This window comes from Sarcophilus harrisii, chromosome 6 (genome assembly GCF_902635505.1).
Source record: "Sarcophilus harrisii chromosome 6, mSarHar1.11, whole genome shotgun sequence".
In the NCBI taxonomy this organism is placed as follows: Eukaryota; Metazoa; Chordata; class Mammalia; order Dasyuromorphia; family Dasyuridae; genus Sarcophilus; species Sarcophilus harrisii.
The window spans coordinates 35,817,486-35,841,671 of NC_045431.1; the positions used below are offsets into that span (position 1 = coordinate 35,817,486).

General features: G+C 37.8%; 1 protein-coding gene and 1 pseudogene across 2 annotated transcripts in view; both read right to left on the reverse strand.

Annotated features, from left to right (window-relative positions):
- The window catches only part of FRYL (FRY like transcription coactivator), a 262,394-nt gene extending 245,250 nt beyond the window's left edge, over positions 1–17,144 (reverse strand). Inside the window, exon 1 of one of the 2 annotated variants that reach the window (XM_031942465.1) lies at positions 16,906–17,144. The gene's annotated coding sequence lies outside the window, so the exon portion shown is untranslated. The remainder of the gene's footprint in view (positions 1–16,905) is intronic. The other variant, XM_031942463.1, reaches the window with a different exon arrangement.
- On the reverse strand, positions 3,220–5,319 carry LOC111721371 (annotated as a pseudogene).
- Positions 17,145–24,186: the final 7,042 nt, after the last annotated feature.

Here is a 24,186-nt window from a genome sequence, read left to right on the forward strand (position 1 = left end):
GGATAAGGAAACAAATCTCTGCATGAATATTGAGAATTTTCTCAATTAGGTCTCCAAGCTACCATGATTATTCTACCTTTTCATCTACTGTAAACTCCATACAATAATGGAAGGGAGAACCACATGGATCTGAGACATCATTATAAGATCCCTTGTGGAAAAGGAACTTATCATAACAGGGTGTACCTGATTCAATCTTCAGAGAGAAGGAGGATTGGATTCAGCTCTGCTCCTATCCAACAGGGATAGAGGGCCGGAAGGCCAACTTTAATTTCCACAATCTTAGCAACATCATTACTGCTACAAGTTATTCTTACCAGGACCAAGTGTATCAACAAGCCCAAGGAAAAGCACACGGAGTGTAGCCAAGGATTTTCAATGTCTTCTGAGTAGGCCAGGTTTTAATCAATGAAAGAAAGTATGATGAGTTTGAGAAGAAGTCAAAGAAAAATGTATTATTAAAAGAATAGGGGGTTTGGAGGGAAACGGGCACAGAAGGGGCAGAAGAGAGTCTAGAAAGATGTGGGCCCAGAAATGAGTACCAAGAGGGCATGGCAGCAGAACAAGAGAGTTTTCACTTAAGCAGCCAGGGATCCTATATTGCAGGAATGAAAATGGAAGGAAAGATTTGCTCCCTCTAAGAAGAGGACCATTGTATTTGACCACTCCCCCTTAAGAATTCAATACTTTTTCTCTCAAACACCAGGGAGAAAGGGAGAGAACAGGTAGTCGTTCAACATCTGACTCAATAAATGTTTATGAGATTACCAAGTCTCCATGAACTCACATCCATCCCAGTTTCTTTGTTCATCCCCAAACTACAGAGAAATGATGTAGCCAGAAGATTATCTGCTTGACTCAACTCTAAATCAAACTTGGTGCCTGAGTTGTAACTCCTAAATGATATATTAATATCTGAAGTCTGAATTCTAGTCAGGGGCCTGGAATTAAGAAGTTTGGTGTGTAAGGCTGGCAAGAAGCCTGGCTGTTGGGTATGGTTAGGTTATGAACATCTGAGTTAGGATTATAAAGATCTAAAGAACTGTTGCTTTTTTCAATGAAACAATACATCACATGTGGAAAATAGATCCTGGGCACTCGGAGAGAAAAACTGCCTTAGCACCTATTCCTTCTTAAGCCCCTTAAAATACGACTTCCATTCTCACCATTCTACTGAAACTTTACTCTGGAAGGTCAACAATAACTTCCTATTCACAAAATACAGAAAATTTTTCTGTTCTAATTCTGGCTTGGCTTCTTTGCAGTGGTTTCCTTTAGGAAATTCCACCCTCTCTTGATCATTGGGATATTTCCCATCATACAGAGAAGCAACTCCTGTGGAGAAGGGGAGAAGTCAAACCTACCAACAATGAACCCAAGAATCTTGGGAACATCAGTGCTTCCACCTTAGTTACCCCCAGCCATCAACCTGGGAAGTAATTCTATGGAGATGAAGCCTAACCATTGCTCCTACAGGTGCTACTGATGTGACTGATGCCCTCTACTCACCTCCCCCTTCCCCCCCCCCACCAAGTAAAAAAGCTCTTGCCACCAGTCTTTGGTACACTGTAAAATGGTTCAATATCCAAAACTTATGGTTTTATCAATGGAAATGACATTAAGGAAAAGGTATTGACATTACATGCTTTGTCACTCTATCCAAAGGATGATGGGATTTTCCCCATCCAACTAGCAACTGAAATCTTCCAAATCAGTTGGCTCTCCATTAAACTGTAAATTCCTTGAGAGCAGATAGTCTTATTATTCTATTTGTATGCAAATAGCCTTAGTATAGTGCTTTGCACATGGTAAGTACAGTACTTAGAATTGTTTATCCTTTCAATCATTCATACTAATAAATGTTGTTTCTCACCCCTCATGGAAACAATCAACAACTGTGTGCCTTGGAAGTTAAAAACCTATCACTAAATGTTTATAAAACTTATTGAAATCTCTGCATTAAACCAAGAACTATTCTACAAGGTTATAAGAAAAGTTTAAGTCATACCGCTCTTGAAGAACTTAAAATCTAGCTAAAGACAAACATAAAAAGCAAAACAGAACATATGATTTTAAAAAATTAATCCAATATTTATTAACTGCCTATTATATATTCAGTAAGCCAGACACTGTAAAACCTATAGAAAAAAAACATGCAATATATACAATACTAATATACTAATATACAATATCAATTGTTCATGGTTAATATTTAAAGCCTTAGCCAGGCTAAGGCTAGGCTCAGAAAATATTTATTTACATGATGTAAAGCAATACTCAAGCTACAGATCTCAAATATGACTCTTATATGCAATCTATGAAATGCAACCTTCTTCTATAACCAATGGACAGAATGTACCTGTGAGAAAGTTCACATAGTATTAGCTCTCTTTTCCTTATACCTTATTAAAGAAATCCCTTTTCCCTTTCCAAATAGTTCATCAAAATCTGTCCTAATCTGTTGTGTTTCTGAAAGAGAAAAAACAGAAAAGTTCTGAAAAGAACAACTACAAAAGCAATCAAGTGGGACCATTTAATTCAGAAAAATGTCTACCTGCATTGTGGTTCTATGGACCTAAGGAAATCACTGTCTTATAATACAATATACATGTTTATGCATAAACATGATCTAGTTTCAGTTTGATTTCCTATTACTCTACACTGATGCTTAGCATCAGTGGGCTTGATGCACTTCCAAATCCAGCTTTCATGCCCTTTAAAAACTGGCCTTCATGAGACTTACATGAACATTGATGCTAAGTGAAATAAGCAGAACCAGATCATTATATACTTCAACAATGATACTGTATGAGGATGTATTCTGATGGAAATAGATTTCTTCGACAAAGAGATCTAACTCAGTTTCAATTGATCAATGATGGACAGAAGCAGCTACACCCAAAGAAAGAACACTGGGAAATGAATGTACTGTTTGCATTTTTGTTTTTCTTCCCGGGTTATTTTTACCTTCTGAATCCAATTCTTCCTGTGCAACAAGAGAATTGTTCGGTTCTGCACACATATATTGTTATCTAGGATATACTGTAACCTATTTAACATGTATAGGACTGCTTGCCATCTGGGGGAGAGGGTGGAGGGAGGGAGGGGAAAAATCGGAACAGAAGTGAGTGCAAAGGATAATGTTGTAAAAAATTACCCAGGCATGGGTTCTGTCAATAAAAAGTTATAATTATGAAAAAAAAAAAAAAAACTAGCCTCTATGCCTCAAATGTCTTCTTCCTTCTGCCTCTTAGAGATCCCCAATCTCTTTCAAAACTTAGCTCAAAGACTTTCTCCTGCTACTAGAAGTCTAATTACGCTAGCTGCAAGTGCTATTCATGTCCTGCTGAAATGACATTGTATTTTCTGAAATCTATTTTTCTTGTGTGCCTCCTGTTTTCCCTGATGAAATGCAACTTCCTTGAGAATGGGGTCTGTTATATAACCCATATGAAATCACCTGCCTTTCCAATTAGGGGAAAGAAAAAATACATAACTCAAAATTAAAAAAAAAAAAAAAACTAATGCTAAAAAAGTTTTACACATCTTGGGGGGGAAAATGCATTTGAGGATGGGGTCTATTTTATCTATTTATTTCCAGGACCTATTACAATGCCTGGCTCATAGTAGGCACTTAATTCCTTTTGACTGACTGAAACAAAATATGTAATTGTTATACAAAAGATTATCTTAATTACTTAGGAATTAGGTGACCATGAAAAGGTTAAATAAATTGTGCTTAATATCCTTTAAGACACAGAAGCATTTATATACATATATATACATACACACATATTCTTTATATATATTTATATATATGTGTGTGCATACATATACATATTTTTTCTTTTGGAAGAATAGAGCCAAGGTGACAAAAAGAATCCAAAGCAGCATAGGGAAATGGAAATGATGAGTTGCATCTGGATCATCATCTCCTAGTAAAAGAAGATGATCTATGGAGAGATCTGGAATAGGTTAAGGCAAATCTGGGGTCTTTCCTGCTTTCTCAAAAGAAAAATTCAAGGGGATCTTTAGGAACTTAAAAGAGAACAACATTTGGATCAAAACAATCCAATATTGCTGACTCTGCCCCAACCTGACTCCCACCACAAGTCCTACTGCTTTGCTCTGCTTCTCTCCAGGCCTGGAAGGAGAAGTCTTCCTCCTCTGTCTTAGGTCTCCAACATTTGTTCCCAGGTTGATACCAGCTCACTGAGTTTCAATGGAGCATAATCTACTTTTTTCAGAGCTATATGACAATCCTTCTTTGAGGCATAGATTGACCGCTTGTAAGGTTGGCCATTTGCCACTTGGGGGAGACTGCCCATCTGGGCGGACAAGTCGGCCTCCATGTGTCATAGAGGCAGTGAAGGCTGCCATCTGCTGGTCCAGTGACCTTTTATTTATCTCCTTGGACAGCTCCAGGATAAGGTTTCCCATGCTTTTGCAGGACAGCCCTAATCACCCCATCAACTATCTTCAAGGTCTGCAGACTCTGGTTTGCCAGAGTATATTTCAACATCAACAAAACAGGAACCCTTACTAGAAATTCCCACCAAAACTCAGGTCTGATCTGCAAGTATCTCTCTTCTCAATCCTACAAAAAGATGAACCAAGAAAGCAAATTTTAGAAAGATACCAATCCAAAAGTATTAAAATTACATTAAATTTCAATACCTAAAAGAACAAAGCACCTATTATCCAAAGTTGTCCTTTCTACAAAGCTAATGTTTTACTCTATTTTAGTTTTAGCATCATTAGACATTAATTCTGTCCTGCAAATGATTTATGCCTGGATATTTGATCCAAAAAAGCTCATAGGATTCAGAGCTGGAAAATACCTCCGAGACCATCCACTCACTGACCCCTTTCACTATCCAAATAAGGAAACTGAAGCCCAATTCACTCAAGGTCATCTAAGTAAGGAAATAACAAAACTGCTCTACTTTGTTAGGAATTAAAAATCAATCTAGCGAAGTGGTCAGAAAATATGAGCCAAAATAGTTTTCAAATAAATTCCAGTCTCTATATAAATGACAACATGAAAGCATGTTCCCAATTGCTAATAAATAGCTGGATCCAGATTTAAGCACATCTTAAATCCCACTTCATATTCTGCAAACTGACAACAGAACAAAATATAAGAATGGTCAGTATTGGAGAGAATGGGAAGCTGGGCAGACTGATGTTTTATGAAGCATTAAGCCAAGAATTATTCTACAAGGTTATAAGAAAAATTTAAGTCATGGGCTCTTGAAGAACTTAAAAGCTAGCTAGACTAGAGAAAAGACAAACACTCAAGCAGGCTACAGTTAAGCATACACACACACACACACACACACACACACACATTTATATATACTTCTACATATATACACACATATACAAGCATACACATTTATACATACGCATATACACATACATCAAAAACAATATTAATATAGCTGACAATGTAGATTTCTTTCTTGATTGGAAGGGAAGATATCTAAAATATCACTAGTCATATGAAAGCCATATGAAAAAATACTTCAAATTACTAAAAATTAGTGCAATTATTAGTGTAAATTAATAGTGCAAAATGCAAATTATAACTGAGATTGTACATCTCACCTATAAGATTTATAAAGTTGATAAAAATGAAAAATAAAAAATGTAGGGGCTGCAGAAAAATAAGCACATTATTAATGCACTTGGTGGAGCTGTGAACTAATTCACCTTACTCAAGTACAAAAAGTAATGGAAAGATATGATCACTGAGGCATGGACAGTAATTAGTCTCAAGTATCACAAAAAATAAGACAAGATTAGAAAAAGGTAAATATCATTTTTCTTAAATGGGAAGAAAAACAGTTTGAAAACTATAGGGCAATGAACTTGAAGCTGATGTGGGGGGAAATTCTAGAATATCCAATTCAAGAGATAATAAACATCTAAAAAGATAAATGGTGATTACAAAGAGCCAGCATGGTTCCATCAAAAACATGTTATTACCAGACTAACCTTATTTCCAATTCCTTATTTGATAGGGTTACAAAACTATTAACACCTACCATGTGATGGATATACTTTAGATTTCAAAAGAGTTTTTTTTTTTTTTTTAAGTATTTCATATTGTTATTGTGAGGAAGATGGAAAGATCTGAACTACTATACCAATGGTATCAAACCCAAATAGAGACATGTTAGTACATAATGATACGTAAGGGTGTGTATAGGTCACACATTCACTTAGTTTTAAAATGTAATGTAACCTATGTTTTATTGTACTTTTGTTCTGCTAAATAAATATTTCCCAATTATATTTTAATATGTTTAAATTTTAATATGGTTCTGGCTCCACTCAATAGTGTTGCTAGCTGTACCACCAATTTAATGTCTCTGAACTGCACAATGATATAATTAGATAAATTCAGACCTGGCTGAATGGCTAAACAAAAAGAGGAATAGTTAATGGTTCAATGCCAATTCGGCAGGAAATTTCCAGTGGAATGGCCCAGAGATCTGTGGCGGGCCTTGTGTTAACATTTTTATCAACGACCTGAATAAAGTCACAGATAACATGTTCATCAGATTTGTAGCTTCCATAAAACTGGTCAGGACTGCCAATAAATTGGATGACTTAGTCAAAATCCAAAAAGATTTTGGTTAGTAACTAGACTGATTTGAATCTAGTAAAATGAAATTGAATAGTGATGTCTTAAGTTTGGACAGGAACACACACACACAACTGAGTGGACAGAGTTCTGAGTCTGGAGTCAGAAAGATAACTTCCAATCTGGCCTAATACAATTTCTAGCTGTCTAACACTAGGAAAATCACTTTACCTCTTTTTGTCTATTTCCTCAACTATAAAATGGGGGTCATAAGAGCAGCTGCCTCCCAGGGTTGTTGTGAGGCTCAAAATGAGATCTTAACTGCATGGCACACAATAAGTACTATAGAAATATTAGCTATTATTCCCATCTTTTGTAATCTTGGCCAAACTGAAGTCTATCAGGTAAGAACCACAGAATTTCAATTCAACACGTCAACAGGTCTTATTAATAGCTTACTAAGTCCCTGCCACTGTACTACATATCATAAGGATAAATGAGATAACATCTGTAAAGCACTTAGCACAATACCTGTATATAGCAGACACTTAAACATAATTTCCACTTCATTCTATTCTAGTAAATGATAGAAGAAGGTAAGGCTCAATTGTAGTTTGTCCAGAAAAGATCTAGGGACTTTAGGGGACTGCAAGTTCAGTCTCAGCACCTTGATGTGGCAGCCAAAAAAACCCCAAAAAACAAAAAACTAATGGGATCTTGGACCGAAGCATAGCTACAAGCACAAGGAAGAATCTGTCCCACTCTCTTCTGTCCTCATCAGACTTCATCTAGAAGGGGATGATAAGCTAGAGTCTCCACAGGCAAGGGTTTCTGTGGATGGGCAACCAGAATAGTGAAGGGACTTGAGCCTGTCATATAAGGATAAACAAAAATAAATGGGGATGTTTAGCCCAGAAAAGAAAGGGGTGGGGGAAGATGTTTGCAAAAACAATTTATCAACATTTACTAAACATCTACTTTGTAACAGATATTTTGCAATGAGAATATAAATTTTTAAAAAGTGAAATAATCCCTTCTCATAAGTTTACATACTAATGGGGAGAAAACAAATACATATAAATATAGTATATATATGAAGTTACTATGAATTATGTATTAAGTAATTAGAGAGGGCACTAGCAGCTGGAGGAGGACAGGAATCAGGAAAGGTTTCATAGAGAAGATGGTGTTTGACCTGCATCTTACAGGAAGAAAGGACTCATAAAGCTAACATAAGGAAGCAGCACATTCTAAACAAAAGGATGGTTCAGGCTAGGCTCAGGGGCATGTGTAAAAACAGGCCAGTATAGTCCAGTGAGAGTGAAAAAAATAGGTTGAGTAGGGCTAGGTTTGAAAATGTATATTTTATATATTATATGTATGTATAATGTATGTATAATGCTATACATTATGTATGTATAATGTTATATATAAGATTATATTACTGTATATGTGTATATACACACACAAACATATACACACTAATATAATCTATACCTACATATTATGTATTACTGCTTAAAAGCAATAGAAAGCCACTAGACTGACTAAGGGAACCAGATGTTCATAACTGCACTCAATGTAAATTACTTTGTCAGTATTATACAGACTTGTTAGGAGTTGAGAAAACTTGAGGAAGAAAGACCAATGAAGAGGCTTTTGTAATAACCTAGTGAGAAAAATAAGGCTCTGAACTAAGACAGTTATTGTTTGATAGGAAACAAGAGACTCTGCAAAACAAGAAGGAGCAAGTAACTGGATATAATGTGGGATGTTGAGAATAATGGCCAAGATTATGAATCTGGGAAACTAAAAGGATGCTGGTACCTTTGACATAAAATAGCAAGTTTGGAAGAAGGATTAACCATGCTTGAATATCTGAAGGGCTGATACATAGAATGGAGGATCAGTCTTTTCTGTGTGGGCCCGACAGGAGAATGAGTGAAAATTATAAAGAGATGAATTTAGATTTGATGTAAGGAACCAACAGTGAGAACTGTTCAAAATTGAAACAAGGTTGCTTCAAGAGATGGTCTAACTTTCCCTTCTTTAAGAATCTTGAAAGAGGCTTGATCAACATTAGCCATCTATGTTACAATGGTGATCCTTTTTTAATGAGTTTTAACAAAACAACAATAATAATAGCAGCAGCAACAGCAATAGCATTTATGTATGCTTTAAGGTTACAAAGCCCTTTATAAATATCATCCTGTTTATCATCACAGCAATTCTAGAGAGGTAGTACTCCTAGATTACTAGATTATTCTAGTAATCCTAAAGAGAGGTACTTATTATAATTCTCATTTAATAGATAAGGAAACTGAGGCTGAGTGCAGTTAAGTGATTTGCTCAAAGTCACACCACTAGGACACATTTGAGACCACATTTTATTTCAGGGCTTCCTATTTACAGGTCCAGTGATCTATCTACTGCCATTAGCCTTAGACTTTAAAAAATTCAAATTCTGTGATAATATGAAATTCATTTTTAGGTATAATAAGAGAAAACAGTACCAATAGAACACTTTCAAAAGATCACTCCAATGGAGCTAAAATCTCACAGATGCAAATGTTGCGCAAACAAAGTCCATGGCTGGCCATGCTAGACAATTCCTAGTCCTTCCATAAGTTTGTCAAAGGGGTACCCATCCAATTTACTAGCCTCTCGTTCTATGGTTATTACATGGACATTAGTGGCACATCAGAGCTCTCCTTAAGTTGTCTTACACTCTTCCTCTATTACCAATTTTTTTTCCAGGCTTACATTTGATATTATTATTCCACTGATCCACCACAATTCCTTGTTTATACTGCAGGTCACTTACACAAACCCAAAATTTTCTCCAAATGTGACCTTCAACTCCAATTATACAGAGACAGTAGTCTCTCATCATCATGCTAAGGTGATAACTTGATGTGCTCTATAGTCTCCAGTCCTGGTGTAGAGAAAGTTCTCCTACTGGCAGGGAGCACTTTAACCATCCATACAGATCAAAAGAATCAGAACCTCCCCAGGCAAGAGAGAATGACTAGGATTGACTAACGAAATACTATTATTGTTAAGGCAAAGTGGAGAGTGAATGAATAAATAGAAGAATGATACATAGGTAATCTAATTATGTTTAGCACTGATCACATAACATCTCTAAAACTTGTTACGTAAGAAAGCACAGGGAATTTAATGAAGATTGGGTAACTGACTTCTTATTTTAAGGAAGAAAAAAATATATGTCTTTAGACTATTTGGGGCTCTAAAAAACATCAAGGTTTTAGAATTTTCTTCCACCAATGCATTAAGACAATAGAATAAATTGTTTGGAGATTATCCATATTGCCAAGAAAAAAAAAATGTACAAGGTTTCTTTAAATATTTCTACTATTTTTTAGTGATTTTAGTCAATATGTGCTAAAAGGAAGAACATTGAATTTGGAAATAAAAGATCTAGGTTCAAATTATGGCTTCAGCACATACTAATTGAGGAATCCTAGGCAAATCACTCAACTTTTCAAACTTTGTTTCCTGATACTATAATGGAAATAATTTGTATTATTCTATCAGAGGTTTTTTTGAAGACTAAATGATAAAACAGTATGTAAAAAGACTCTCAATATATGAATTACAAATACACATTTTATACCCACACAAGCTCCAATTAGACCCTGATTAATAAAATTTGCTTCACCACAATGTCACTTAACTGAAGGCATAATTATACTATACATACTATATTTGTTAATGATAAAGTCCAACTCAGGATCTGCTCTAGTTCTATCTTTTCTCCCTATAGCTTTGCTAATTACCCCAAAACTGTCAGCACTGCCCATAAGAACCACAACACTCACTGTTCTCTTCACAACAAAAAGAACTACCAATCCAAACTTTAGCAAAAATTGTCAAATTTTAAATATTTACATTGTACTCATACTGTTATAATATTTGTGATATCTCTCTACTAGAGAGATGGATTAAGAAAAGCTTTTCTTGCTAAATGAAATGAGTAGAACCAAGAGATCATTTATACAGCAACAATAATATTATTCAATGATCAGTTCTGAAGGACTTGACTCCTTCCAACAATGAAGTGATTCAGACCAATTCCAATAGACTTGTAATGGAGAGAGTCATCATCTGCATCCAAAGAGAGGGCTATGGGGACTAAATGTGGATCACAAAACATAGTATTTTAACCTTTTTTGTTGTTGTTTACTTGATTTTTGTTTTCCTTCTCACTTTTTTCCCTTTTTGATCTGATTTTTCTTGAGCAGCAAGATAAATTGTGGAAATGTAAGAAAAATTGCACATGTTAACATATATTAGATTACTTACTGTCTAAGGGAGGGAATGGGGAGAAGTGAGAGAAAAAATTTGGAACACAAAGTTTTGCAAAGATGAATGTTGAAAACTGCATATATTTTTAAAATAAAAAGCAAAAAAAACCTGAATATTTTACTTAACTGAATTCTGTTATTCATATATTCATCAACATAGCATCTTCTAGGTCATAGAAATAACTTACTAATATAGAAACATACATCATTCATTAGAGTATTCAATTGAATATTATTCAACTGTATTTGTAGAATATCTGGACTATTCTATCCCAGAGGCATAAAATTATAATCTGGGAAGACAACTTCTGAGGAATTCAAAGCATTAGCCCAACAAACTCCAAGGCAACAAAGCTCCCACTGGTGATGGTTGAGCTTGTTTATTGCTTTGCCTTCAGTGGAGCCATACAGTAGTACTAGCACCACAACAAAAATAAGTATAGAAATTAGGTTATCATAGATCTCAGTCTAAGAAAGGAACTTATATCATCCATTCCATTTCTACAAATGAAAAGGCCAAGTTAAGTTCTCCGCCTACCCCTAAGAGAAGAATGGATTTGCTTACTTCACATATTAAGTAAGTAGCAGGCCTGGGAATGAAACCCAGGTTCTCTGATCCCAAACTCCCATGCTTTTTCCTGAACACTGTAACTTTTGGCCCTTTACTTCTTCAGAAGTCTTTCCCCTAACCAAACTTAAAGTTGTATCTAAAGCAGGGTTCTATCTAGCCCACAAGACATATAAGGGGCATAAAATCATTTGCTAAGGCAACCACAGGCAATGAGCTAGGTACAACAACCTCCCACTGCTTGAGTCCTATAAACTGATAATTTTGTATGGCTCGCAAATGCAACTATCCCTTGGCAGAAAAAAGCTTCCCCACCCTGATCTAAAGAAATATACTCCCCCTTTGAGGCTGTTTTCCCTCACCTGCAACACATTTAGTTAAGACCTTACAAGACTGTTAAGTAAAAAAAGAAAAATAAAAAACAAACAAACAAAAACCCTATTCTAAATATTTGACTATTTGGTAATAAAAAAACAATTCCCACCTCTAACTTCCTGGCCTAAGACCAGATTACAGGCTCATAACTGTTTATGGATCTTTCTCTAAAGATAAGAGGAGTTCCTGGGAACACAGTCAAAGAACTATAAAAATCTCCAAATAAAGAACAGGGAACTAATCCAAGCATCAAGCTTTTAATATGATTATCCAAATTTTCTAACCACCATTTCTAGAAAGCAGACATATATACCAATACACATCTATTGATGAATATCAATATGACTGATTCATATGTCTATATTCTCATCTCTACAATGTCTTAAAATTGCAGAGAATACAAGATCCTATTGTATTATAAATGCTGACTATAAAAATAACTTGATTTCTATGTAACAGATAACCTTTTAACAGATGATACTATGATTAAAATCCTCTGATCATCAATAACAAGGAAGGCATAAGTCTAAGAAGGTAAATGTATGTTCACCAAAGGTATCCATTCACTAGTGCTGAACAGGAGAGCTTGCACAGAGTCCAAATGGAAGAGGAGACTTCCCACAGAAACTAAGTTCCTCAGATGTTCCTGTTCATAGATGTCAGCACACTAATTGCATTAAATTGGTATACTACAAAGCATCCTAAATGAGATCAATATTTAGAGACTTTGAGCTAATGGTCTAAAAATTTTAAAAAATAAAAATTTATAGTAAACCTATTGCCCAAACTATGTTATGATAGCACATCAAATTAGTCCGTCAATACATATATCTTGGATAGACATTGTAGAGACAATGAGCAGGACAATCAATTGACAATAAATCAAATCTCATTTTTTTTTTTTTTTTTTTAAACACCAATGAACTTCTGGTGATTCCATATGGCTTCAAATCACAGGGCATCACAAACTCAGAAAAATTCAACTCTAAAATGATTATTAAAGAGATTATGAAAGGAAAGAAAAGTGATCATGAACAACCAACATAATTTCATTAAGAATGGGACAGAAGAAGAAGATAAGTATTATATCTGTGATTTCACTTGTGTAGGGAACTCCCCAGTGAGAAAACTGCTTTTCTACCAATGCTAGTCACCTTAGTAGCTTATAAAATAGACATGCTAAGTCTGGGTATGGTCAGCAATGTCCCAGAAGTTGGACTTTAACCCAAACTATCCTAGTGGATGAGAGTTGATTTTTTTTTTTTTTTTTTTTTTTTTAGAATTTAAAAATATATGAAATTGGATTACTTACCATCTGAGGGAGGGGTAGGGGGAAGGGGAGGAAATTGGAACACAAGGTTTTTCAAGAGTCAATTTTGAAAAATTATCCTTACATGTTTTTAAAATAAAAAAAGAATGTAAAAAATAAAAATAAATATATATACGAAAAAATTTCTGCCTTCCTAAATAATTTAAAATATGAAAATTTCCCCGATTTACATTGATAAAAGTTGACTTGGGAAATCTGTCTTCTCTCCCTTTATCACTCTACCAATATTTGCTTGATATCATTGTCCTCATCAAGATTTTCTAAGAGCAGCAACCTAGGAGCTAGAAGGGATTATAGAGATAATCTAATCAATCCCCTAGTCTTAGAGGTGAGGAAACCAAAGCCAGAGATTAAGTGATTTGTAAAAGGTCACTAATGTAGAAAATAGATTTGACTTTTCTAGAATTCATCTCGGGGAACAAAAAGGACAAGAACATCAAGAAATACAATGAAAAAAAAAAAAAAATAGGAAGGAAGGGAACCAGCAATACCAGATCTACAGAGCAGTAATTATCAAAATAATGTGGAACTGGATAAGAAGGAGTGGTTGATCAATGAAACAGATTAGACACCCAACATACAAAAGAAGCAAATGATCACATAATCCAGTGTGTGATAAACCCAAAAATTCAGTTATTGAGGCAAGAATTCACTATTTGATAAAAACTGATAAGAAAACTAGAAAGCAGTTTGGCAGAAAGTTAACACCAACATTTCACTCATATATCAAGATAAGCTCCAAATGGGTACAAAAGAGTAATATCATAAGCAAATCAGGAGGATCACAGGAAAAAAATTACCTGACAATCTACGGATACAGAAGAAATTCATGAATTCTTTGCGAAGGAGGATCACAAGGGATAAAATGGAAATTATGATTACATTAATTGTTAAATAAACTTATATTTTTAACTTTTTTTTTTAATGTTGTGTTTTAAATTCTCTCCTTCCCTCCAATTCCTACTCTACCCCTGAGAAGGCAACAAATGTGCTATCAATTATACATGTGAAATCATGCAAAACATTTCCACATTAGCCATGTTGCAAAAATTTTCTATAAAGCAAGAAAAATAAATTATCCTTATATTGATCACATAATTAGGGCTTGCAAAAATAAAGCCCATTGGGACAAGGTTATGAATAGGAAATGAGGGGAGAAGAATCGATTTACAGCAAATTCTCTGATACAAGTCTCATTTTCAAATATATAGAGAGAGTACTGAGTGAAATTTGTAAAAATAAGAACCATTCCCCAATTGATAAATGGTCAAAGGATATAACAAGCAGTATGCAGAAGAAACCAAAGCTATCAATAGTCATAAAAAAAAAAGTTCTAAATCACCAATAGAGAAATGCAATGTTTAACAAATGCTGAAATGACAATTTACACCAATCTGACTAAGATGGCATAAAAGGAAAATAAAAAATAATGAAGGGTATATGTTAAAAAACAGGAACACTAATGTACTGTTGGTGGAGCTGTGAAATAGTGCAATCATTCTGGAGAACAATTTGGAACTATGCTCACAGTATTATAAAACTATTCATACCCTTTGACCCAACAACACTATGGCTAGCTTTATATCCCAAATAGATCAAAGAAAAAGAAAAGGACCTATATGTACAAAAATATTTACAGCAGCTCTTTCTGTAGCAAAATCTGAGGGGGTACCAATCAATTGGGAGGTGGCTGAACAAATAAAAGTATATGATGATGATGGAATATTAGATGGCTTCAGAAAAACCTGGCAAGACTATATGAACTGATGCAAAGTTAAGTGAGCAACAGCAATATTGTAATGATAATCAATTGTGAAAGACTTAGCTATTCTGATCAATACAATTTTCCAGGAAAATGACAAAGAACTCATGATGAAAAAATGTTACTGGTACCTTCAAGAAAGAGCTGATGAACTGAGTGTGGAAGAAAGCATGTTGTTCTTTCATTTTAAATTTTTCTTGCCATTTATTTTACAAAATAGCTAATGTGAAAATGTTTTGTGTGACTTCATATGTTTAAGGGGTAAAGTATTTCTTATCTTCTCAATGGGGGAAGAGGAGGGATCAGAGGGGAGAAGAAAATTTGGAAATGAAAATGTTAAAAATATTTATCACATTTGAACTCAGGTTTTATGAATCCAAATTTAAGTTTCCTACTATACCATAAAACCTCTGCTGAGAATTAAATTAAAATGCTCCAATTTGAAAAAGAAAAGTATGTACACCTAAGATACTTAGAAATATGATTATAAATCAGTCTTGAACTTTGAATTTCACTGACTGTAGTACAGAAAGACAAAAGAGTACTATTATGTATTATAATAATTTTCTGCCTGTTCTTAAAACGTATTTTTAACAAAGGAAAATTGTTTGGCAAAATACTTCTAGGATAAAAAAATAAATCTGCTCCTCAAAAGCTGTTAAGATACAAAATAACTTGAGGTAGAATGCAAGGTTATTTCTGATCATGAAAGTAACTAAAAAGTGTTACAGAATACAACCGGGGACACTTTTAAGAGTATTATTTTACACACATTATTTAAGTACTAAAAACTTCACAAGAAATTAAAATGCTGAGGACTGCACAGGAAGGCAACCTGTGGGTCTCCAGCTAGCAGCATCCTCGCTCGTTTCATGCACATTTGCATGGATGCACTTTATCCATAGGTATCTTCCTCCTACTTGAACCCCCCCCCCACCCCTCCACCCCCAACAAACCAAGTTTCTCGCCAGCAGGCTGGCTCCGTCCTTTGTGCGGCCCCCCAGCACCGAGCTGGTGTCTGACCGCGGACAAGTACCGGTGGATGGGTTTCCAAATAAAGTTGATGTGAAACAGAGTCAGGGACAGAACGGGGGTCCCGGGAGCCGGGACCACAGAAGCCCGGGGCTCTGGCTCTCGCCGGGGACACTGGGAGCGTGGGCGACACGTCGGTAATAAAAGCCCCACTTGGTCCCCGGGGGGAAGCCCGGGCTCCGGCGCCCGAGGAGACGAGGCAGAGTCCGTGCCCGGCGAACGCCGCTCTCCCGGGGAGGCATCGCGGCACGGACGCGGAGCCCAGGCTGCGGGAACAACCGGGACAAGCTGTCCACGGCACGCAAGGAGACTCACGCGGAGACAGCGGAGCGAGCCCGTCCCGGATGGGGCAGGGGCGCGGGGGCTGGTAGTGCCTGGCAGCCCGGCCCCGGCCCCGGCTCGGGCTTCGGCTTGGCTCCTTTGTACCCGCGGAGCCGAGAAGCGCGTGGTCCAGACGAGCCGGGCCGAGGACCAGGAGAAAGACGGGTGGAGACTGTGGCTGCTTCCCCAGCTCGGCTCCCGCCTCCTCCTCCGGCCGCCGCAGCCTGGCACCGCCAGCGGCCGGAACCCCCTCCCCTCGTCCCCCTGGGCCCGGCTAGGCGACCCCGAGAGGGGGCGGGGAGGGAGCGAGGCCGAGGCCCGGCAGCCGCCGGAGCCGAGGGGGAGGACGACGGGGCTCAGCTCGCGCCGCGTCGGGTTCGATTTCCGTTAGCGGCGGCCGCGGCGCCGAGAGAGCGGGGCCCGAAGCCCCTCCGGTCTCCTCCCGGCAGCACGGTGGCTCCGGGCCGGGCCGGGCCAGGCGGGAGGGCATCCGTCCCCAGCCCGCGCCTCCCGCCCCCCGCGGCGCCTGCCCACAGGGAGCCGAGGCTCGGAAGAAGAGAAAGTGAAATGAAGCGCCGTCGGCGCGGCGACACCTACCCCTCCTCCCGCGCGCGGCGCCTTCTCTCCCGGCGCCGCTAGTCAGTCCCGGCCCGGCCGCAGCTCTCTTGACAATGGCGTTTCCGTCCTACCGGAGCCACTTGGGTCGTTCCGCCTTCTCCGCCTCGGCTCTCCCCCGATCTGTGTCCCACCGAGCCCGGCGATCTTACGGCTGGGGAAGCAAAGCTGGCTCCGTCTCTCCTCTGCACCCTTTTGATTGGTGCGGGGCGCTCCAACAGGAACAACATTCGTTTCCCCTGAATGGAGGGTCCAGCCGCCCTTCCGAAGTCCACCTCCAGCTAGCCTTCCCTTTGGCCTCGTTTGGACTTCACTGCTGTCACTCAAAGCGATCTCGATTGTCATTGCTCGCCAGAGTTGGCAATCATCTCAATCCCCCATCCCTCCCCTCAGGATGCCGAACGGCATTCCTATTGGTGAAGGGTCCTCTTCCTGTGCCGCTGATTGGCACAGGAGGGATCGAGCGTCCCTCCCCTTGTCTTTATCACTCAGCCAGTACGGGTTTTCGAAGGGCTGCTGCTCTGGGTTTACTTTCTCTGGAGGAGGGCTGTTTTCAGCGCCTTTTCCTTTAAACAACAAAAACGGGGCTTGTAGAAACTCGTAATTCTGTCGGAGGAAGGCCGGATCCAAATAGTCTCCAAAGCTGTCAAATTACCGTTCTTGGAAGCGGGGGTTTCCGAGGGCACTGCAGCTGCCCGGCGCCACCCGCTCAGGTTGGCTGGGGAGCCGCGTCCTGACTCCCGAGTCTGGCAGTGGGGAGTCGGATACGGACTCTGCTCCTGACCTCCTCCTTTGTTCCACTGAGTCCCGAGCCCCCGGGCGGACTTGAAGTCGCCTCTGCCTTTTTATTTCCTCGACGCCCAGAGCCTACCAATTTTCCAGTGCTCCATTACTGTTGTTTGAATGAAGAAGCTTCCCCTCTCCTGAATGTTCACCTGTACACGTTGGGCAAGGAAGTATCCGACAGATTCCCTTGAAGCCCCACCGAGAATCTGGCGAAGCCGGATTTGCAACCAGCGGAGCTCAGCCCAGTATGGACCTCACCTCCGTCCAGTCGAGTGGCTACGGGGTCCGAGCACTGTCTCTCTGTTAAAATGAGCTTCTTTGGACTGTTGGAGTTCACTCCTATCCTACTTTTCATGACCCCTTCTTGGGATATTCTTGGCAAAGAAACTGGAGCAATTGGTCATTTTCTTCTCTAGCTTTACAGATGAGGAAACTGAGGCAAACGGACTAAGTGACTTACTCAGAGTGAAACAACTAGTACCTGAGACTAAATTTGGACGTAGGTCTTCCTTGCTTCAGACCCGGCATTCTATTCGATGAGCTACCTGGCTGCTGCCTAGGATCGTAGCTACAGGATGCCTGTAATATCTTATATCCACCTCACAGAACGGTAGTGAAGATCAAAAGAGATGTGTGTAAAGTGTTTTCCCTTACAATTATATAGACACCAGCTATCATTAATTTATTTAAATCTTCATATTTACGGAAGAACAGAGAAATTTGTAGTGGGTAGGCAGAAATAGACTGCAGCAATTACCACCTCTTAGCTGCGTGCAAAAAGTTATCTGGTAAATATCTACACAAAAATGTATCTAATGTGTGTATATGATATAAACAGTTTCTTGGGATTAAAATAGGTGTATGGCTAGATAATAGACAATGTTTTATTAAGTAGTAAAAGTACTGGGGATGATTTATGGTATTTATAATATGATAGGAACTATATTTGAAAGAGTAGAAATCTATACAACTAGGAGTTGACAGCTTCAGGAAGTATGGAAGTATTTTAGGCCAGTACCATCTTTTGTAAGGCATCATCATGTTCATATAAATGAAGAAAGGTCAGGAAGACCTGGGTTCAAATGTTACCCCTGACACAAGGCATTTGACAGGTCATCGTCAATGTCACAGGTACCTCTCTAACACTGAAGTTCTAAAAGGGTGCTTAATTTGTAGCAGCAAAAAAGTTTCCACTTTGGAGTTTCCTTTGTTGACAAAGCACAGGTCTAAAATAACAAAAAACAAAAAAAAATTTTTTTTAAGGAATCATATCTTTATGTAATCAATTACATATTTATTCCTCTTTGAATAAAGTAATACTTCTTTTGATTTATCCTAAATTTCCTTGTCTCTCTTTGAAGATTAAGTAAATGTATAGTTTTTGAGGAGCAAAGGATTGAGGTCACTCTTCCCATTCTCCATCTGTAGCTCCACCAGGTTTCAGCTCCAGGGAACAAGATGCCTCTCCCAAGATAAACTTATCATGTTTAATCTTAAGGCCTCCTCTCCACAGTGGCTGGAGGGCTAGAAAGTACAAAATTCCTTCCAAATCCTTCTTTTATAAAAGGCAGAAATTGAACTTCACTGCTGACTCCATTTTCCATCTGTGGTTCTTCCTGCTTTCTTCTCCAAGAAAAAATGATTTCTTCACACTGGGTTCCTCCCCTTGTGTCTCCTCCTCTTATTGCTAGCTTCCTTGTATATGTTCCCCAATTAGACTGTAAAATCCTTGAGGGCAAGGGTCATCTTTCTTATTCTTAATTTGTATTCCTAGTGCTTAACATTGCACCTGACATATGTTAATTGTTGTTGAGTCATATTCAGTCATGGGTGACTCTTTCTGACCCCATTTGGGGTTTTCTTGGCAAAGATACTGGAGCAGTTGCCTTTTCCTTTTCCGGTTCATTTTACAGATGAAGAAGCAGGCCAGAATTAAGTGACTTGCCCAGGGTCTAGCTAGTGTCTGAAGCTAGATTTGAACTCAGAAAGATGAGACCTGATTCCAGGGCCAGCACTCAATCCACTGCACCACTTAGCTGCCCTTCTGGCACAGAGCTATCCTTCATTCTCCAAGAGAACCAAATGACATCATTGTGTCAAGCTGCAGGGTGTCTGAACGTGGCTGCTTATACCAATATAAAGTCAGAAGGCCATAAATTGGGTATGAATAGTCCATATGAACATTTGGAGTAGAGAGATCTCTAAATTTGTGCATTTCTTTTGTGCTACTGCAATTCTGCTTTGCTCATAGCCTATACACCTTTTTTAATACCATTCTGGGCAAGCTTGTCCCAGTCTCTAGTGGCTCAAAATATATTCCAAACTTCTACAGAAAGTGTCCTTGGAGTGCTGCTTCTGACCTCCATGTGAGCACTTGTTTTGTACAAGTTCTCTTAAACTGATCTTTTAGGCAAACATACATTTGATATTCAAACAATATGGCTAACGCATAGTTGTGTACTCCATGGTACAGTCTGAATGCTTAGTAGTTCATCTAGAGAAAGGACCTCAGTGTCTGGTATCTCATCCTGCCAGGTGGTGATCAGAGTCTTCCTAGGACAATTCAAATGGGAAAAAAAAAATCTGTTTCTTGTCATGGCACTGATAGATTATCCAGGTTTCACAGGCACACAACAAAGAGATCAATACAACAGCTCTGTAGACCTACAGTTTAATCTCTTCTCTCCTACACTTTCCTTCAGAGCCTCTCAAATATTGAACTAGCTCTGGCAATGTATATGTCAGTCTCATCATCTATGTGCACATCCCTGCAAAATAGATCGCTAAGATAAGTAAAATTTGCAGCATTCATATTTGCTCTATTTGCTGTAATTGATGGTTCTACGCTGGTGGAAAACCTCTGTTTTCTTGGTGTCCATGTTAGGCCAAAATTAGCACAAGCAGCAGGAATAGATGTATATTTGGTTGCATCTCAGCCTCAAAGACTGCATTACATGTACAATCATCTGCAAACTCTCCCTCACTTTAGTTTTGGCTTGTAGACTTTTCAAGTTAAATAATTTACCACCATTTCAGTAGCTAATCATGATGATATTTTAGTCCTCATCGAAGGTGTCCAACATCACTGAAAACATGCTAAAAAGCATTAGAGTAAACATACAGCCCTGCTTCACTCTCTTGGTGATTGGAAATGTGCAAGGATGTCGTCAATTATCCAAAATCCAAGCAGGCATGAAACTGACATAAGATACGGATGAACTTCTCCAGGCAAACACATTTGATCATTTTCCACAAGCCTTCACAACTGACAGTATTAGAGACCTTGATTAAATCAATGAATGTGGCATATAGACCTCAATTCTGTTCCTGGTATTTCTCCTGGAATTGCCAGGTGGCAAAACCTCATTCCTTGGACTTTTTTGAAGCCATACTGGCTCTCAGGTCCATGATCATCTTCCAGGTGAATGATTAGCCTATTAAGGAGGCAAGAATCTTACCAGCAATGACAGAGATCTCTCTGTGATTGTCACAAGACAATCAATTTCCTTTTCTTTAATAGAGATGGATAATGAAGGCAACCGTGAACTCCTATAGGATAATCTCCTCTTGCCATATAAACCAAAAATATCCAGCCTTCAGAGTATAAGTACTTTGGATTGATATTATCAGTATAAAACTGAATTTTATCTGCTTTCTGAGACAAGAATTCTGCATCTTTCTATAATAGTGCTTGATGTTTATTGAATTAAATTAAATTTCACACCTAGTAGGGATTTTAGAGCTTTGAGTATCATTTAATTATGAAAAGGCCAGTAGAAACAATAAACCTATCCACCAGGGCAAAGACTGTGTCATCTGAGCACCTAGTAGAATGTTTTAACATTTAATAAATGTTGAATTTAACTTAATAGTCTTTGATTATATTTCCACTTAGCAATTCTCTTACCATACTGAAGACTCAATATTTTTTTCATTTTTTCATTTAACTGAAATTTATATATACATACATACATACATGCTCTGATGCATAATCAGGTTCTCCATAACTTTTTATGGGGGGAGAAGGAAGAGTGGACAATTGGGGTAAGTGACTTGTCCAAGGTCACACAGTAAATGTCAAGCATTTGAGTTGAACTCAAGTCCTGGAGATCCACTCTACTACCTACTTGCTTCTCTACTCAACTTTTTCCTTTTCTTAAGCTGTACCCTCCAGAACTGCAGAAAGCATTACATCGCAAAGTCTGGGTCAAAGGTAAGAAAAAAGTATTTTGTTTGGTTTGGTATTGCCCTCCTAAAGACATTAAACCCTTTATAAGTTTTTTTAATTACAAAAGCATATTGGACTGATATCTTCAGGAAACAGCCTGCAATGACTTCTATGTTCTATTCCTAGGTTCAGATAGTTCTAAATTCATGGCTTTACAAGTACAATTTATGTTATTTGCTCCCAAAATATCAGTGACCACAATGATCATCTTCTACTTCTCTTCTCACTCAATTTCATCATCTTATTACCCAGAATGGCTTTCACTGTATATTCCATCTTCCAAAACTATTTATTGATGTTAAAGAAGATTTGACCATTACCCCTAAAAAAGCAGTTTTTGCCTTCCTATCCGGAGAGGTACCCAATATGTCTACCACCTTTTGTTTTCCATTTCAAAATTAGTTTCTTTATGATAAAGCATTTTTTATAATTCTACTATGACTCAGTTTTTCAAAACAGCTTTTTTCCACTCATGAAGCGTTTAAAGGGAGTTAACTTCTTTGTAAACCCCTAAAAAAGACACTATGATGAAAAACCTGCTTTTAAAAACTACAATTAAAAAAATTCCCAACATAATAATACTTTAAAATACCACTGAACAACTGAATTAGCTAAAGTATCAGAGACAACACACGTGGGGAAAAAAAATCATGAAAAATACTCAAGAGACCTCCTCAAATGGCTTAAACACAAATTCAAGAGAATTAAGCAAAAATTAACACCAATAAGGAAACCACAAGACCAAATAAAAAAGAACTTAGAGAAGAAAAAGTATGTAGCAGGAAATCAAGCTAAAATGGAAAGCTGCTTAAAAGAAAAAAAGTTAATAATGAAAATAATCATCAGAAAACAAAAAATTTCTCAATCAACAAAAGACAATTCTCCAGAATTATATCCAAGACCAATCAAAGGTAGTAGACACAGAGAAACAGTCAAATAGCTGGAACAAATAAAATCAAATTATGGACCTGGAAGAAAGATCATGGTACAGCAATCTTAGGACTGATGAGATCCCAGAAAATTTAGAAAGAGGGAGAAACAAAAAAGAATTTTAGAACAATATTCCGAATAATCATCAAAATCCTTGAACTAGCAAAACCAAGCTAAAATATGCTAACAGAAAGAATCTGCAGAACTCAGCCAAGAAAGGAACCAAGATTCAACAATTATAGTTAAGCCCCAAAATTTTAATGACAAGAAAAACATAACTTCAACCTACAAAAAGAGAAATGGACAGGATCACAGCAGATATCTCAATGAAGACAAGGAACAACTGGACAAATTGGAATATATGTAAAATTAGGAAGTATGGTATTTGAACCTGTACCTATTCAGCTAAAGTCAGTGTGTAGTTTCAAAGACAGGGGTAGACAATCTAAAACAAAACAAAACAAAAAAACCAAACAGTGATCTGAAAATTTTGTTTATTCCTTTCAAGAAAGTCTTATAAAGATAAGCAAAAATTAAAAATAAGTCATTAAGCAGAAAAAAAAAATTCATACTTCTCAAATCAAATCAGGGGCTAACTATACAAGAGCCTTCAAACTACTGTCTTTGCTAGAGATTTTTAACCAGGTTCATGAAATTGGTTTTTAAAATATTGTGATAATTATATTTCAATATAATTGGTTTCCTTATAACCCTATGCAATTTAATGTATTGTGAGGAGTCTATAGTCTTCATCAAACTGACTGAGGTCCTTGACACAAAAGACTGCCTTGAAGCAAAAGCAAGATAAACCCCCCAAAAACTATCTCTAATAAAAGGGAAAGTTTAGTAAAATGCCAAGCTACAGCTGGGCTCAGGAAGCTAAGGGCTAGATATAAAAAAAGGGGGGGAGAGGATCTCCCTGCCCTCAACCCCCAGGCTAAACAGGGAGACAAGAAGCAAATAATTCCATGGGAACAAAATATATATAGGATAATAGGAGGTAATCAGAGAGAGAATGCACTACTTTTAAGGGGGATTAGGAATGGCTTCTCATCAGTGGGATTTTAACAAGAACTTGAAGACAGCCTGGGAAGCCAGAGAAGGAGAGAATTCCAAATTCCAGCACAGACTGTAAAAAAATCTTGGAGACAGAAGGGAAAGCATCGTTCCAAAGCAACAGTAATCTCAGATGGGTGGACAGCAATAAGGAGTAAAAAGAGTAGAAAGTTAAGAAGGAACCAGGTGATGAAGGGCTTTAAAAGCCAGAAGATTTTAGATATGATCCTAGAGGTAATGGGAACCACTGGAGTTACTGAATA